Source organism: Ursus maritimus (assembly GCF_017311325.1).
Source record: "Ursus maritimus isolate PB19 chromosome X unlocalized genomic scaffold, ASM1731132v1 scaffold_X1, whole genome shotgun sequence".
Lineage (NCBI taxonomy): Eukaryota > Metazoa > Chordata > Mammalia > Carnivora > Ursidae > Ursus > Ursus maritimus.
In genome coordinates this window covers 107,880,828-107,900,348 of record NW_024423319.1, presented here as the reverse complement: position 1 = coordinate 107,900,348, position 19,521 = coordinate 107,880,828, and positions in this window count along the sequence as shown.

Below are 19,521 nucleotides of genomic sequence, written 5' to 3'. Positions count from 1 at the left end.
TTGACCTCTTCTCACGAATCACGAATGTGCCAATGGCATCTAGAATGGTGAGTCCTTCCCAGGAGCTTTTTAATTTACTTTGCCCAGATCCATCAGAGGAATCACTACCTATGGCAGCTATAGCCTTATGAAACATATTTCTTAAATAATAAGACTTGAAAGTCAAAACAACTCCTTGATTCATGAGCTTCAGGATGGATGTTGTGTTAGTAGGCAGGGAAACAATCTCATTGTTCATCTCCATCAGAGCTCTTGTGTGATGAGGTGCATTGTCAATGAGCAGTAATATTTTGAAAGAATTTTTTTTCTGAACAGTAGGTCCCAACAGTGGGTTTAAAATATTTAGTAAGATATGCTATAAACTGATGTGTTGTCATCCAGGCTTTGTTGTTCCATTTATAGAGCACAGTCAGAGTAGATTTACCATAATTCATAAGGGTCCTAGTATTTTCAAAATGGTAAATGAGCATTGACTTCAACTTAAAGTCACCAGCTGTATTAGCCCCAAACAAGAGAGTCAGCCTGTCCTTTGAAACTTTGAAGCCAGGTACTGACTTCTCTTAATAAAGTCCTAGATGGAACACTAGTAATCAAAAATTAATGATGTACTGTATGGTGACTAATATAACATAATAATAAAAAAAAAGAAAGTCCTAGATGATATCCTCTTCCAATAGAAGGCTGTTTGATTTACACTGGAAAACTGTTGTTTAGTGTAGCCACCTTCATTAGTTACCTTAGCTAGATTTTCTGGATCACTTGCTGCAGCTTCTAGATCAGCACTTGCTATTTTACCTTGCACTTTAATTTTATAGAGATGACTTCTTTCCTCAAATCTCATGAACCAACCTTTGCTAGCTTCAAACTTTTCTTCTGAAGCTTCCCCACCTCTCTCAGCCTTTATAGAATTGAAGAGAGTTAGGGCCTTGCTCTGGATTAAACTTTGTCTTAAGGGTATTTTGTGACTGGTTCTATCTTCTATCCAGACCACTAAAACTTTCTCCATATCAGCAATAAGGACTTTTTGCTTATCATTTGTATATTCAGTGGAGTAGGACTTTTAATGTCCTTTAAGAAGTTTTTCCTTTATTCACAATTTGTCTAATGGTTTGGTGCAAGAAGCCTAGTTTGTGGCCTGTCTTGGCTTTTGACATGCTTTCCTCACTAAGCTTAATCATTTCTAGCTTTTAAGTGAACGATGTGCAACTCTCCTTCACTTGAACACTTACAGACCATTGTAGGGCCATTAATTGACCTGATTTCAATATTGTTGTGTCTCAAGGAATGAGGAAGCCCAAGAAGAAGGAGAGAGACAGGGAAATGTCTGATCAGGGGAGCAGTTAGAACACACAAAACATTTATCAATTAAGTTCACTGTCTTATATATGAGCACAGTTTGAGGTGCACCAGAACAATTACAATAGTAACATCAAAGATTACTGATCAATGATCACCATAACAAATGTAATAATAATGAAAAAGTATGAAATATTACAAGAGTTACCAAAATGTTACATACAGACATGAAGTAAGCAAATGCTGTTTAAAAGAAATGGCACCAATAGAGTTGCTTGGGGGTAAAGAGATATCACGTCTATAATTTCCTGGCAAATCATTCAGCAAATATAACAACTAAAATACAGATTAATTTATTCTTGCAATCTTTCTGTAGGTTTGAGTTTTTCAACATAAAAAATTAAAAATTATAAAGTAAATAAAGAGAGTAAACTAGAGAAACTCTTGCACATGTGCATCAGGAGATATGTACAAGTTTATAGCAGCAAATGTGCTCTTACGTCACCAAAAAGTTAAACAACCCAAATGTTCTTCAATAGCAAAATAATAGACAAAATATGTGCATGTATAAAATGGAATACTACAGAACAGTAAAAATGAATCAGCTACAGTTACACATCACAACATAGATGAATCTCTAAAACATAATAATCAGAGAGTGAAGGAAGTAGCAAAAGATATCATACAGTGTATTTCCAGTTGTTTGAAGTTCAAAAACAGGCAAAACTAAATATAACTATCAGGTAAAACTATAAGAAAAGCAAGGGCAAAAATGTCCTTAGTGTAATACAATAATCTATCACCTGAAAAAAATCAGTAACTTTATTTGAACTGAATATCTTGCTGCCCTTTACCAGTTGTGTTCTTCCTGTTAATTCATTATAGGACTGTGCTGAGGAAACTTTAGAAATTACAGTCTGATCATTGTCTGTTTTAGATCAGTTTTTTTTATTTGTTTCATATTTATAGTCATTTTAATGGGTATTATAATTCATGAAAGAGTCAGATGACAGACAGAAAAACCATAAACTATCCTGTTGACATTCCTGCCTTCTTATTCTGGATATATGTATATTCAATTTCAGCACTGGAAATAGGATATACAAGATCATAATAGCAATTTGTTCCTAGGATCCTTAATTCTTTTTGCATTTACCTTCTCCATTCAGTGTCACTTCCTTTTCTTCTAGCATTATATAAATTACAATGTGAAACATCTACCAATCACTGTCAAAACAGCGCCTCCCCCCAGCAAACATAGAAATAGCAGCACACTCACAGCCATAGATAATGAAGCCATTAGTAAGTGCCAGGAGACACACTTTGAGGTTTGGGATAAACATAAACAGACTGGAGGTCAAGATATCCAAAACCATACCACATAAGAAACATTTTAAAGAACTGGTTATTAAGATCTAAAGAAGGGTGAGGGGACAAGACACATTTGATAACTAAATTCAAATATCTAAAGAGGTATCACATGGAAGCTGGATTTGACTTGTTCTTTATTACCACAAGGTAATGTGGGTCAATGGGTGAAAGCTTGAGGAAAACAGATCTGAATGAATGTAAGGGAGAGCCACACAGATATATAGTAGCCTCTCAGGGAAGTGAACTGAATATTTCAAGAAGCATTCTAAAAGAGGTTAGCCAAGCAATGGGATGGTATTGTAGGGTAAAATGATTGGGCTCTGAGTGTCTGGCTTCAGTGCAGATTCTAGGTATAGCGGAGGATGTTGAGCAAGTAGCCTGAGCCTGAGTCACTGCCCTTGCTCGCCCACTAACTAGCTGTATAACCACTATTTGGGGACTAAATTTTTCCTCTTCTAATGAGGCAAGAGTATGAGGAGAAGTTGATAATAAGGTCATTATCTTAATAGAGGTAACAGCCCCATTATCAGGTTTGTTTAACACTAATGTCAACCTTATGAAAGCAAGTCCATTTCATCCAGGCTGACCTCATTTACTAACACTGGAACTGTCACATAAGATCGACAAATTTTAGGGGATTTCTTCTCTGGGGAAACAAGAGTGAAAGAATAATGTACATATCACCACTGTGGAATTAAAAAACAGATTTAATCTAAGTGAAAGATTACATGGGAGCTATGCTTGATGCTCAGGGAAAATCAATTTGCCTTTGAGAGGAATTACTCTCCAAGAGTGGCTTCATCTTCGGTTTCTATGAAATACCGGTATCTTACCTGGAACTAAGTACACAAACATTTTCTTTTTTATTCATTTATTGTGTTACTAAAGAGTACATAATGAGCAAAGTTAATTGGTTACATATTGCTCACATTCTGAGTCTTTATAAGAGTACAGAGGAAAAGGGCACCTGGGTGGCTCAGTCGGTTAAGCATCTGCCCTCATCTCAGGTCATGATCTCAGTGTCCTGGAATTGAGGCCTGCATCAGGCTCCCACTCAGTAGGGAGTCTGCTTCACCTTCTCCTTCTACCCCTCTGCTTGTGTGCACTTTCTCTCTCAAATAAACAAATAAAATCTTTAAAAAAAAAAAAAACAAAAGACTACAGAGAAATAGCTTATGACATTCTTGATATCCCAGGAACCAGAGAAGTTAGCTATGTTTGTGTTACTATTATAAATATACAGAGGAAGGAAAATTCATTTTCTTGGTACTAAGACCCAGGACTATGGACAGGAAAGAAGCTTCATTTCCTGTCATACTGTTTCCATCACAATATTAGAAATATAGTCACTCATATCTACTTTACAGCTTCTTGGAAGTTTTTAGCAATTGTAATGAAGAAGTGTATCAGTTCAGGTTCTCACAGGAAATAGAATTCTACTCAGATGATTCAATGAGGAGATTTTAATAAAGTACTACTTACAGATGTGTGAGTAGAGTTATGGGAAACAACAAGAAAGGTTGAGACACCCAAAGATGAGCCATAGCTGGAAGCCAATACCAACCCTAGGAATGAAGGGGAAAGGGAAGGATATAGTGTCACAAAAACCAGTAAGAGCTGGAACTATGAAGGAGAAGAGTAATGGAAGCTGTGGTCATGGAGAGACCCAACGACAGCCAGAAACAAGGCATGGAGCAGGGTAGAACAGGAAGAGCTATTCCAACCTCTCTCTTTCATGTCCTATAATCTCATGCTGGTACCTTCCTTTAGCTGAGTCAATGAAACAAACTCAGAGACTCAATACATGTTCAAAATTGTTTGCTGAATGACTATTTCCTAACTTCTATTTTAGATTTCTTCCCATAGTAGCATACTCTTATGGGAATGTGGTCTAGAAATGTTTGGTGATGATCACTTAATCTGTAAATAATTCAGTCCATATGCAATTTGGAGAGAAAAATGATCCATGGGGTCACATTTATTAACATATCATCTTCATTCAAAAATTAAGTTGGCCTCTACTACATGGTGCTGGAGACAGAAATGGTCTCAGACCGCATGGGTCTGGTCTTCTACAAATACTAAAATGTCCAGAGACATGCTCAACAAAAAGAAGAGATAATACAGACACCACATGCAAATATAAGTTTGACTATATAGACATGTGTATCTGAGGTATGTGTGTATGGGTGTATGTGTGTGTGCCTTTAGTGAGTATGCACATATATGTATATATGTTCAGGATTACCTCCATTTCCCTTCCCCAGTTGCTTCCCACAATTCACTCTCCACTATTCTCCACGTGCTTTGTATCCTGGGACACTGACTTATATAGATTACATCAATGGGTTTCCTCACCCTCTGGCCTCCTGTCAGATTCAGACAATGGGAAGAGCACCAGCAGATCAGAAGGGCAGTAAAAGAGAAAAGCCTGGCTATTTGTTTCTTTGACTCTTTGTGAGGTCACTATGGGTGCCTATGTTCTCAACTAAAAATCACAATTTCTATCAATTCATCTTTCTCTCCAGGTTCCAGTTACTGTTCTTTTCCCTTATCCCTTCAGTGGTAATAGCACCTTGTTGTGACCATCTGAGGTATTCCACTAACCTTGTGGTTTCCCTGTACCCTGCCCGCATCTTGTAAACAGTACCTTTATTAAACTCTTTTCAGATTACCCAATCTGAATGCTATATGTTTCCAGCAGAGACCCTGACTAATACAATATGTCCTGACAACTCACAAAGATTAATAATGTTCTTGCAGTCTATTACCCCATTCTGGACTTTAAAAAATCATATTTGTTTGGTAATAATCTAGGTCTATTAGACTGTAAGATCTTCAAGAGCTGGGATCATACCATACACACAGTTGTAACATTTGCAGCCTAAATAGCTCCTGCTCCATAGTTGGCACCCAACAATTATTCTGAGGAATTGAATTGAACTAAAATACAACACAGCTATTCCTAGGCTATGATCTTGAATGAACAAGATAACCATTATCTTAATCATGACATAAAAATCACATGATCTTAAAGAATGGAAGAATGTTAACTTGCTGAACATAATACCCATTTTAATGTCTTCTGCATGCAGAAATAAATGGTGTTTAAGGGTATTATACAGCTTGCTGTGTAATTACATTAATCAGAGAGTGCCTCTTCTGTTGGTTCCTTTGTTGTTGCCATGGTAGCAACGACATACTTGCAAGTAGAGAGCACACATAGAACCCATTCTTAATTACATGTGTAGCACTACATTTCAGAGAACACAATAAATATGGAGGTGATGGAGTATGTGGAAAAGAGACATGATGAAAAAAGATTTGTTCTATGGTTTTTCTATCTCTTGATTATTCCTAAACCCTTTATTAATATGGCTCCCTATTACCCTCTCTCTTTCACTGCAGTAAAAAGTCCTCTGCAGCCACCCACCAAATTATAATCCTCTACTCCTGAAATGATCCAGAACTATCTCTGATAAAAATGCCAGGAGGAAATTAAGTCCTGTCATAACAAAAATAGAGTGGAGTGAGTGTCCACTGACAATTTTCTAAGAAAAGTGACACCATTTTCTGTCTTTTTTCATATCATAGCAAAGCATCAAAAGCCCTCCTTTCTAGATAGTCTTTGTATACTAAGAATTCTTATTTGTGCTTAAATACCTTGCTTGGCTATGCAGCCTGGGTAATAATGTTTGCCATTTACAAGGATATTGCCAAGATTAATTATTGCACATTTTAAAAATAAACAAGCCAAAAAGCAAAATATTGAGTTTAAAAGGATTTTTCAATCAAAAGTTTTTCATTAAATCAAGGCTAGATGATAACTTTTCTTTTTCTCCTTCTACTTCTCAGGTATTTCTTAAGGAAGATAACACATTCTTTGGAGGAACTAGAGGTGGTCTTTCTTTAATCCTAAATAACTCTTTCCAAAGAAGAACCATATACTAATTCCATCTAGTTGAAAAACTTTTATTTTAAAGATTTTATTTATTTATTTGACATAGAGAGGGAGAGCAAGTGAGAGAGCACAAGCAGAGGGGAGGGGCAGAGGAAGAGAGAGAAGCAGGTTCCCCACTGAGGAGGGAGTCCCACACAGTGCTCAGTCCCAGCACCCCAAGATCATGACCTGAGCTGAAGGCAGACACTTAACTGAATGAGCCACCCAGGTGCCCTAACTTTCATTTATTTTAAATAGCCCCACAGTTTAATCATATTTTAGTATTACTTTTGGCCAATAAAAATTAGTCTTGTATGGGCAATAAATTGTCAGTGTGCAACAAAAGATTTGTTTTTGCCTCCTTTTGGTCTTCATCTCATCACTGTTGATCATTTGTTTATTTATACTTTTTATTAGCATTTTGCTAACTACTTATCATGAACTTAATACTTTCCCAGACTCAAAGGACACTTAACTGAATAGTCCCAACTCTTCAAAAGTTCATGTCTAAAGAATGAGATAGACATAAAGTCAACTTGCAGGCCAGCTGTTTATGGCCTACGAAAGTCTTAGTGGAACCACTTATCTCTGCTTGCTGTATTCAGTCATCCTCTAGCAGCCTAACCTAAGATAGTTCTCATGGAAAGGGTAGAGAAAGAAAAGAACATGAAGTACATAAAGGCTCCTGAGGCCTAAGTTTAAACTGGCCCGCTGTATCCTGTTGGCCAAGGCAAGTCACAAGGCCAACTCAGATATAAGGGATAATTATATGGGCTCCACCTCTTGATGAAAGGAGAAGCAAAGTAACAGTGCAAAAGGTGTGGATGCAGGGAGGAATAGCCAAATGGGGCCATTTTTGCAATAGTACCAAATGCATAGTAAGAAAACAAATCTAACCTAGCAGGAATTGGAAAAGGCTGAATATAGTCTTAAAAGGTGATTAAGATTTGCCATAATAATATGCATTAAAAGACAAACTGAGGGCTTCAGAGGGGAGGGGGGTGGGGGAATGGGGTAGGCTGGTGATGGGTAGTAAGGAGGGCACGTATTGCATGGTGCACTGGGTGTTATATGCAAATAATGAATCATGGAACACTACATCAAAAACTAAGGATGTACTGTATGGTGACTAACATAACATAATAAAAAATTATTATAAATTTTTTAAAAAGTCAATTCAAGTCTTATATTCTTACAACCATTTCAATACATAAAAATTCTTATCTGTCAACAACTGGAGAACTACAAATATTCCAGAAACAAGCTTATTGTGAATGCCTCATAAGTATGTCTTTGCTGAACAAATTAATTAATGAAAGGATGAATGAAATAACTTTCAAAGACTTTAAAACTTAATTAGGCCAGCCAGGCAATACCAACAGAGATTATGCCACAAAAAGCAGCTCAACCTTTATCCCCATAAGCTTGAGACTGATTTTCCTCTCCCATCAAGAGAAACTGAACAGGCCAACCTTAGGAAATCCTGTCTTCTCAGGCAGCAGCAGCAAAGACCAGTGGGAGTCTCAGTGGTACTAGATAAAGTGAGCAGATCAAATAACTGTAAAAGCTCTGAAAATTTAACTGTCATTGGAACTGGAGACCACAAAAGTAGACCAAGACCTGTGTGCTAAACCTAAACAGGGATGAGTGCCTACTAATATAAAAGATTTAAACAGGATTCTGAGTTTCTGAACATAATAACAAAATTTGCAGCATAGTGTAAAAAAAAAATCACCCATAATTCGAAGAAGGAAGAAATCACAATTTAAATGAGAAAAGACAGTCAACTAACACCAACACCAGGATGAGTCAGATGTTGGAATTTTCAGAGAAAGATGTTAAAGTAGCCATCAAAAAAGCTTCAACAATCAATTATAATTTCTCTTTTAAAAAATATTAAAAAATGGAAGACCTCCACAAAAAAACAAAAGTTATAAATAACTAAATGTAAATATAGAACTAATAAATGCAATAAAATTTTTTTTACAAACCTTTTTAGGTGGGCTTAATAGTAAAGTTGAATGACATACAGTAAAATCAGTGAACATGAGGTCAGATCAATAGAATAGAATTTACCTAATCTGTAAACAGAAAAATGAATAGAACCTCAGAGACTTGTGAGACAATGACAAAATATTCAAGATTGTTATTATTAGAGTCACAGAAAAGGAAAAGAAAAAGAATGGGGCTGAAAGAGTGTAAGAAAAAATAATGGCTGAAATTTTTCCCGTTATGGCAAAAGACACACAACTATAGACTTAAGAAATTCAGTAATACCCAAGTACGATGAAACCAAAAATATCTACACAAAATACATCATGTTTAAACTTCTAGAAATTAGGGGAGGAGTTAAGATGGCGGAGGAGTAGGAGACACCTTTTTCAGCCGGTCCCCCGAGTCGAGCTGGATAGGTACCAGACCAGCCTAAACAACCACGGAACCAGCCTGAGACTCAGGAAGATGCATCTGGATCTCAACAAATGAACATCTCCAGCGCTGAGTATTGAGGTACGAAGCTGGGAGCCATGAAACGCACAGATATCGGAAGATAAACAGAGGAGGGAGCGCCCGCTCGGGCGCCGGAAGCGGTAGCCACTTGCACGGAGAGGGCGGGGCTCGCGGACGGCACCCGCAAAACAGCAGACTGAGACCCTGAGCCGGGTGCACGGTGCCACCAGGCATCTCGGCGTGAAACACCGAATCCCGTGCGCTACTGGATCCAGACTGAGATCGAGCTTCCGGAGCACGCCCGGCGGCCGGGCATTAGAACACAGCGACAGAGACGCGCCTCGGCCCCGGGCTGAGGGCTGGGACGCCGGGTGTGGGGCGCACATCCCGGGACGCTGCAGGGTTGAGCAGCACCAACAGAAACAGAGTTAAAGTGGCCAGAACATTAGTAGAGAACGGGCCGCAATCCTTCTGTTCCGTGACAGAGGCTGAAATTTGGCCACTGCTGTTCTGACTCTCAGAAGAGGCACAGCAAACCGCCAGGAAAAGCCGCCAGAGAACAAAAGCCTGGAAATACCGGCTCAGAGAGTGCCCATCCCCATCCTCCCTCGCAGGGGACACGGAGACTCTACCCAAACAGGGTTGCCTGAGTATTGGCGCGGCAGGCCCCTCCCCCAGAACACAGAAGGCAGGCTGAAAAATCAAGAAGCCCACAACCCGGGCGCCTGGGTGGCGCAGTCATTGAGCGCCTGCCTTCGGCTTAGGGCGTGATCCCGGCGTTCCGGAAAGGAGTCCCTCATCGGGCTCCTCCGCTGGGAGCCTGCTTCTTCCTCTCCCACTCCCCTGCTTCTGTTCCCTCTCTCGCTGGTTGGCTGCCACATAAATAAATAAATAAAATCTTTAAAGAAGAAGCCCACATCCCTAAGATCCCTATAAAACAAGGGGCACGGCCTGGGACCCAGTCAATAATTTGGGCTCTGGAAACCCCGCAACCTCTCTTCATCAGAATGACAAGAAGGAGAAGCCCCCCCCAGCAAAGAAAAGACAGTGATTCTGTGGCCTCTGCCACAGAAATAATGGATATGGATGTAACCAAATTATCAGAAATGGAATTCAGAGTAACGATGGTCAAAATGATGAGTAGAATTGAAAAAACTATTAACGAAAAGGTTACTGAGAATATAGAATCCCTAAGGACAGAAATGAGAGCGAATCTGACAGAAATTAAAAATTCTATGAGCCAAATGCAGGCAAAACTAGAGGCTCTGACGGCCAGGGTCGCAGAAGCAGAGGAACGGGTTAGTGAATTGGAGGATGGGTTAATAGAGGAAAAAATGAAAATAGAAGATGGTCTTAAAAAAATCCACGCCCACGAATGTAGGTTACGGGAGATTACTGACTCAATGAAACGATCCAATGTTAGAATCATCGGCATCCCCGAGGGGGTGGAGAAAAACAGAGGTCTAGAAGAGATATTTGAACAAATTGTAGCTGAAAACTTCCCTAATCTAGCAAGGGAAACAAACATTCGTGTCCAAGAGGCAGAGAGGACCCCTCCCAAGCTCAACCACGACAAACCTACGCCACGTCACGTCATAGTGCAATTCGCAAATATTAGATGCAAGGATACAGTATTGAAAGCGGCCAGGGCAAAGAAATTTCTCACGTACCAAGGCAAAAGCATCAGAATTACGTCAGACCTGTCTACACAGACCTGGAATGAGAGAAAGGGTTGGGGGAGCATATTTAAAGCTCTTTCAGAGAAAAACATGCAGCCAAGGATCCTTTATCCAGCAAGGCTGTCATTCAGAATTGATGGAGAAATAAAGACATTTCAGAATCGCCAGTCACTAACCAATTTTGTAACCACGAAACCAGCCCTACAGGAGATATTACGGGGGGTTCTATAAAAGTAAAAAGGCCCCAAGAGTGATACAGAACAGAAAGTCACAGCCAATACAAACAAAGACTTTACTGGCAACATGGCAACATTAAAATCATATCTCTCAGTAATCAGTCTTAATGTAAATGGTTTGAACCATCCCATAAAACGCCACAGGGTTGCAGATTGGATAAAAAGAAATGACCCATCCATTTGCTGTCTACAAGAGACTCATTTCGAACCCAAAGATGCATTCAGACTGAGAGTAAGGGGATGGAGTACCATCTTTCACGCAAATGGACCTCAAAAGAAAGCTGGGGTAGCAATTCTCATATCAGATAAATTGGATTTTAAACTACAGACTATAGTTAGAGATGCAGAAGGGCACTATATTATTCTTAAGGGAAGTATTCAACAAGTGGATATGACAATTATAAATATATATGCCCCCAACAGGGGAGCAGCAAGATACACAAGCCAACTCTTAACCAGAATAAAGAGACATATAAATAAAAATACATTAATAGTAGGGGACCTCAACACTCCACTCTCAGAAATAGACAGAACACCCTGGCAAAAACTAAGCAAAGAATCAAAGGCTTTGAATGCCATACTCGACGAGTTGGACCTCATAGATATATATAGAACACTACACCCCAGAACCAAAGAATACTCATTCTATTCTAATGCCCATGGAACATTCTCAAGAATAGACCATGTTCTGGGACACAAAACAGGTCTCAACCGATACCAAAAGATTGAAATTATCCCCTGCATATTCTCAGACCACAACGCTCTGAAATTGGAACTCAACCACAAGGAAAAATTTGGAAGAAACTCAAACACTTGGAGACTAAGAACCATCCTGCTCAGGAATGACTCGATAAACCAGGAAATCAAAAATCAAATTAAACAATTTATGGAGACCAATGAGAATGAAAATACAACAGTCCAAAACCTATGGGATACTGCAAAGGCAGTCCTAAGGGGGAAATACATAGCCATCCAAGCCTCACTCAAAAGAATAGAAAAATCTAAAATGCAGTTTTTATATTCTCACCTCAAGAAGCTGGAACAGCAACAGAGGGACAGGCCTAATCCACGCACGAGGAAGCAGTTGACCAAAATTAGAGCTGAAATCAATCAAGCAGAAACCAGAAGTACAGTAGAGCAGATCAACAGGACTAGAAGCTGGTTCTTTGAGAGAATCAATAAAATTGACAGACCACTGGCAAGACTTATCCAAAAGAAAAGAGAAAGGACCCAGATTATTAAAATTATGAATGAAAAAGGAGAGGTCACGACGAACACCATTGAAATTGGAAGGATTATTAGAAATTTTTATCAACAGCTATATGCCAATAAACTAAGCAATCTGGAAGAGATGGAATCCTTCCTGGAAACCTATAAACTACCAAGATTGAAACCGGAAGAAATTGATTCCTTAAACAGGCCAATTAATTATGAAGAAATTGAGTCAGTGATAAACAACCTTCCAAATAACAAAACTCCAGGCCCGGACGGTTTTCCTGGGGAATTCTACCAAACATTCAAAGAAGAAATAATACCTATTCTCCTAAAGCTATTTCAAAAAATAGAAACAGAAGGAAAGCTACCAAACTCATTCTATGAGGCCAATATTACCTTGATCCCCAAACCAGGCAAAGACCCCCTCAAAAAGGAGAATTACAGACCGATTTCCCTAATGAATATGGACGCCAAAATCCTCAACAAGATACTTGCTAATAGAATCCAACAGTACATTAAAAGGATTATCCATCACGATCAAGTGGGATTCATACCTGGGATGCAAGCGTGGTTCAATATTCGCAAATCAATCAGCGTGATACATCATATCAACAAGAAAAGACTCAGGAACCATATGATCCTCTCAATCGATGCCGAAAAAGCATTTGACAAAATACAGCATCCTTTCCTGATTAAAACCCTTCAGAGTGTAGGAATAGAAGGTACATTTCTCAATCTCATAAAAGCCATCTATGAAAAGCCTACTGCAAATATTATTCTCAATGGGGAAAAGCTGGAAGCCTTTCCCTTAAGATCAGGAACTCGACAAGGATGCCCACTCTCGCCACTATTATTCAACATAGTACTAGAAGTCCTTGCAACAGCAATCAGACGACAAAAAGGGATCAAAGGTATTCAAATTGGCAAAGAAGAAGTCAAAATGTCTCTCTTTGCAGATGACATGATACTCTATATGGAAAACCCAAAAGAAGCCACTCCCAAACTATTAGAAGTTATAGAGCAATTCAGTAACGTGGCGGGATACAAAATCAATGCTCAGAAATCAGTTGCATTTCTATACACGAATAACGAGACCGAAGAAAGAGAAATTAGGGAATCCATCCCATTTACAATAGCACCAAAAACCATACGTTACCTTGGAATTAACTTAACCAGAGACGTAAAGGACCTATATTCTAGAAACTATAAATCACTCTTGAAAGACATTGAGGAAGACATAAAAAGATGGAAAGATATTCCATGCTCATGGATTGGAAGAATTAACATAGTTAAAATGTCCATGCTACCCAGAGCAATCTACACTTTCAATGCTATCCCGATCAAAATACCGAGGACATTTTTCAAAGAACTGGAACAAATAGTCCTTAAATTTGTATGGAAACAGAAAAGGCCCCGAATCTCCAAGGAACTGTTGAAAAGGAAAAACAAAGCTGGGGGCATCACAATGCCGGATTTCGAGCTGTACTACAAAGCTGTGATCACAAAGACAGCATGGTACTGGCACAAAAACAGACACATAGACCAATGGAACAGAATAGAGAGCCCAGAAATGGACCCTCGGCTCTTTGGGCAACTAATATTTGATAAAGCAGGAAAAAACATCCGGTGGGAAAAAGACAGTCTCTTCAATAAATGGTGCTGGGAAAATTGGACAGCTACATGCAAAAGAATGAAACTTGACCACTCTCTCACACCATACACAAAAATAAACTCCAAATGGATGAAAGACCTCGATGTGAGACAGGAATCCATCAAAATTCTAGAGGAGAACATAGGCAGCAACCTCTACGACATCGGCCAAAGCAACCTTTTTCATGACACATCCCCAAAGGCAAGAGAAACAAAAGATAAAATGAATTTATGGGACTTCATCAAGATTAAAAGTTTCTGCACAGCCAAGGAAACAGTCAGAAAAACTAAGAGGCAGCCCACGGAATGGGAGAATATATTTGCAAATGACACTACAGATAAAGGACTGGTATCCAAGATCTACAAAGAACTTCTCAAACTCAATACACGAGAAACAAATAAACAAATCAAAAAATGGGCAGAAGATATGAACAGACACTTTTCCAATGAAGACATACAAATGGCTAACAGACACATGAAAAAATGTTCAAAATCATTAGCCATCAAGGAAATTCAAATCAAAACCACACTGAGATACCACCTTACGCCAGTTAGAATGGCAAAAATAGACAAGGCAAGAAACAACAATTGTTGGAGAGGATGTGGAGAAAGGGGATCCCTCCTACATTGTTGGTGGGAATGCAAGTTGGTACAGCCACTCTGGAAAACAGTGTGGAGGTCCCTTAAAAAGTTAAAAATTGAGCTACCCTATGATCCAGCCATTGCACTACTGGGTATTTACCCCAAAGATACAGACGTAGTGAAGAGAAGGGCCATATGCACCCCAATGTTCATAGCAGCAATGTCCACAATAGCTAAATCGTGGAAGGAGCCGAGATGCCCTGCAACAGATGACTGGATTAAGAAGTTGTGGTCCATATATACAATGGAATATTACTCAGCTATCAGAAAGAACGAGTTCTCAACATTTGCTACAACATGGACGGCACTGGAGGAGATAATGCTAAGTGAAATAAGTCAAGCAGAGAAAGACAACTATCATATGATTTCTCTCACCTATGGAACATAAGAACTAGGATGATCGGTAGGGGAAGAAAGGGATAAAGAAAGGGGGGGTAATCAGAAGGGGGAATGAAGCATGAGAGACTATGGACTATGAGAAACAAACTGAGGGCCTCAGAGGGGAGGGGGGTGGGGGAATGGGATAGGCTGGTGATGGGTAGTAAGGAGGGCACGTATTGCATGGTGCACTGGGTGTTATACACAACTAATGAATCATCGAGCCTTACATCGGAAACGGGGGATGTACTGTATGGTGACTAACATAATATAATAAAAAATCATTAAAAAAAAGAGAATATGAGTTCATTAAAGGCCTCAGCAAAAAAATAAAAATAAAAAATAAAATAAACTTCTAGAAACTAGAGACAAAGAAAAGGTCTCTTCAAAACACACAAACAAAAAGAAACAACCAATTACCTATATAGGACCTATATAGGACTACCAATTAAAGTCAATTAAAATCAATTAAAATTCAAATCCGAAACAATGAAAGCCAGAAAAAAAGCAGCAGACATTTTACACATGCGGAAAGAAAAGAATTGTCAACTTCAAATTCTGTATTTGGTGAAAGCATTTTTCAGGAATAAAGGGGAAATATAAATATTCTCAAATGAAGAAAAACTAAAAGGATTTCTCATTAGTAAATCTACCCTTAAAGAATGGCAAACGGAATTGTTTCAAACAAAAAGGAAATTATAAAAGAAGGAATATTAGAGCAACAGGAAGAAAGAAAAATGGAAAGAGCAAAAATATGGTTATATAAAATAGATTATCCTTTGTATGCATTTTATAAATCATAAAATAAAAACAAAAATTATAACGCCATCTGATACTCAAGACAATGGTATTTAAAATTGGAGAGAGTAGGGGCGCCTGGGTAGCGCAGTCGTTAAAGCGTCTGCCTTCGGCTCAGGGCGTGATCCCGGCGTTCCGGGATCGAGTCCCACATCAGGCTCCTCCGCTATGAGCCTGCTTCTTCCTCTCCCACTCCCCCTGCTGTGTTCCCTCACTCGCTGGCTGTCTCTCTGTCGAATAAATAAATAAAATCTTAAAAAAAAATAAAATAAAATAAAATTGGAGAGAGTAAATGGAATGGTAAATGGGACAATAAATGGAAGTATGGTTTCATATTTCACTAGAAGTGATAAAATGTTAATACCAGTAGACATCATATATATATATACACACACACACACACATATATAGTGCATATATATATATATATATATGTACTCTAATACCCACATAAATTGGTATAAAAACTAAAATATATACATTGAAAAATATATAAATAAATCAAGATGAAATTCTAAGAAATATTCAAGTAACCCACAGGAAGGCAGGAAAGAGAAACAAAGCAAGAACTAGTAAAAACAAACAGAAAAAAATAATAAAATGAAATACTTAAGTTCTAAAATATCAATAATTACCTTAAATGTACATGGTCTAAATAAACTGACCAAAAGACAGATTGGTAGAATAGCTAAAAAACATGACCCAACTATATGTTATTTATAAAAAACTGACTCCAAATTCAATAACACAGGTGTGCTAAAAGTGAAAAGATGGAAAAAGATATACCATTCAAACATCAAAAACAAGCAGAAGTGGTGATACACATATCAGGTAAAGTAGACTTCAAAGCTAACAAAACTACAAAAGACAAAGAGGAATACTACATAATGACAAAATGACTAATATACCAGCAAGATAAAATGATACTAAATGTGTACATACCAAACAAAAGTGCCTCATAATATATAAAGCAAAACTAATAGAGCTGAAAAGAAAAACAGACAAATCCGAAATTATAGTTGGGTACATCAAAACCTCCTTTTCAATGACAGATAGAAGTAGTATAGAAAATAATCAAGTATGTAGAAAATCTGTACAACACATTCAACCAACAGGATCTAATTGACATATATAAAATACTCCATCCAACAACAGCAGAACACTCAATTTTTTCAAGCACCCATGTAACCTTCAGCAGATACACTATATCCTGAGAAAAAAAAAACAACCCTCAACAAATTTTCAAGAAGTGAAATCATACAGACTGTTCTTCCACCATGTCAGAATGAAACTAGATATCAGAAAGACAACAGGAAAATATCTAAATATACAGAAATCAGACAACACACTTTGAAATAATCCATGGGTCGAAGAGGAAGTCCAAAAATATTTAAAAATAGATAAGACAATTAAAATGAAAACACAACATATCAAAAGTTGTGGGATGAAGCTAAAGTAGTGCTGGGAGAGAAATTTATACTGTGAAATGTTTATGATAGAAATGAGGAGAAGTGGCAAATCATTTAATCTAAGTTCCAACTGCAAGAAACTAAAAAAAGGAAGAACAATCTAAACCCATACAATCCAAACTGGTGCAGCCACTCTGGAAAACAGTATGGAGGTTCCTCACAATGTTAAAAATAGAACTGCCCTACAACCCAACAATTGTACTACTAGGTATTTACCTAGAGGATACAAAAATACAGATTTGAAGGGGCACATGCATCCCGATGTTTATAGCAGCATTATCAACAATAGCCAAACTATGGAAATAGCCCAAATGTCCACTGACTGATGAATGGATAAAGAAGATGTGGTATATATATATATATATATATATATATATATATATATATATACATACACACACACACACACAATGGAATATCACTCAGCCTTCAGAAAGAATGAAATCCTGCCATTTGCAACAACATGGATGGAGCTAGAGTTTATTATGCTAAGCGAAGTATGTCAGTCAGAGAAAGACAAATACCATATGATTTCATTCTTATGTGGAATTTAAGAAGCAAAACAAATGAACATAGAAAGGGGGGAAAAAGAGAGGGAAGCAAACCATAAGAAACTCTTAACTATGAAGAACAAACTGAGGGTTGATGGAAGAGAGGTGGGTGGGGGTGGGCTAAATGGGTGATGGGTGTTAAGGAGGACACTTGTGTCGAGCACTGGGTGTCATAGGTAAGTGATGAATTGCAAAATTCTACTTCTGAAACCAATATTACACTGTATGTTAACTAACTAGAATTTAAATACAAATTTGATGAAAAAAATAGTTAAAGTGTTAATAAAAATCTCATTATATGCTTAGAAAAAATAAACCCAATGCAATCCAGAGGAACAAATAATAAACATAAGAGGAGAAAATAATGAAGTTAAAAACAGGAAACGAGAGAAAATTAATGAAACAAAGAGCTGGTTCTTTGAAAAAATTAAAGCTGATAAACCTCTAGGAAGACTGACAAAAAGAAAAAACACAACCATCAATATCAGGAATAAAAGAGAGGCTGCTAGTAGAGATCATGAAGCCATTAGAATAATAAGTGCATAATACTGTTAGAGTTACATTGTGCTCCCCCAAAAAAGATGTGTTGAAGTCCTAACCCCAGTGTTTCAGAATGAGCCCTTTTTTGGAAATAAGATCTTTCCAGAGGTAATCAACTAAATGGGCTCTAATCCATTATCATGGATTATGATGGGCTCTAATCCAATATGATTGGTGTCCTTATAAAAGGGACAAATTTGGACATAGAGAAAGATACACATAGACAGAGGATAATGTGAAGAGGCACAGGGAAAATGCCATGTGAAGATGAAGTCAGAGACTGGAATTATGTTGCCATAAAAGCCAAAGAACAATTGGGGCTACTAGAAGCAGGAAGAATCAAGGAAGGATCTCTGTCCTACAGGTCTCAGAGGGAACATGGCCCTGCCCATACCTCAGTTTTAGACTTATAGCATCTAGAAGAAGACAATAAATTTCTGTTTTTCTAAGTCACCCAGTTTGTAATACTTTATTATGGCAGTCATAGGAAATTCGTAGAAATATGAACAACTTCATGCTCATAAATATGACAACTTAGAAGAAAGGAATCAATTCCTACCAAAACTCAATTAAGATGAAATAATCTGAATTATCTTATTCAGGAAACTGACTCTATAATTTAGAAGATCCTGAAAAAGAAATCTCTGGGCCCAGATACTTGCACGGGAGAATTGTGAGAAATACTAAGGAGATTTAACATCAATTTTACATAAACTCTTCCAGATAACAAAAGAGGAGGGGACACTTCCCAATTCATTCTGTGATACCACTATCACTCTTAAACCAAAACAAATATAAGACAGTACAAAAAAGTTACAGAAGAACATCTCTTAACAAACTTACATATAAAATTCTCAACAATACATATTAGCAAATCAAATCCAAAAATATATACAAAGATTTAAATACCATGACCAAGTAGAATTTGTTCTAGTTATGGAAGGGTGGCTTAATGTTTGAAAATCAACATAATCCACCGTATAAACAGACTAAAGGAAAAAAAGCAATATGATCACAACAATTGTTATAGGAAAAAAAGGATTTGACAAAATCCAATACTCATTCATAATAAAAACTCTCAGCAATTTAGAAATAGAGGGAAATTACCTCAACTTGTAAAACAGCATCTACATAATAACTATAGTTAACATCACATTTCATGGAGAAAGATTGGATGCTTTCTCTCTGAGACTGGTAATAAGGGAATAATGTCTGTTCTCACCACTCTAATTCAAAATAATTTGAAGTTAGAGCCACTGCAGTAAGACCAAAATAAATAATAACAATAATTAATAATAATAATAATAA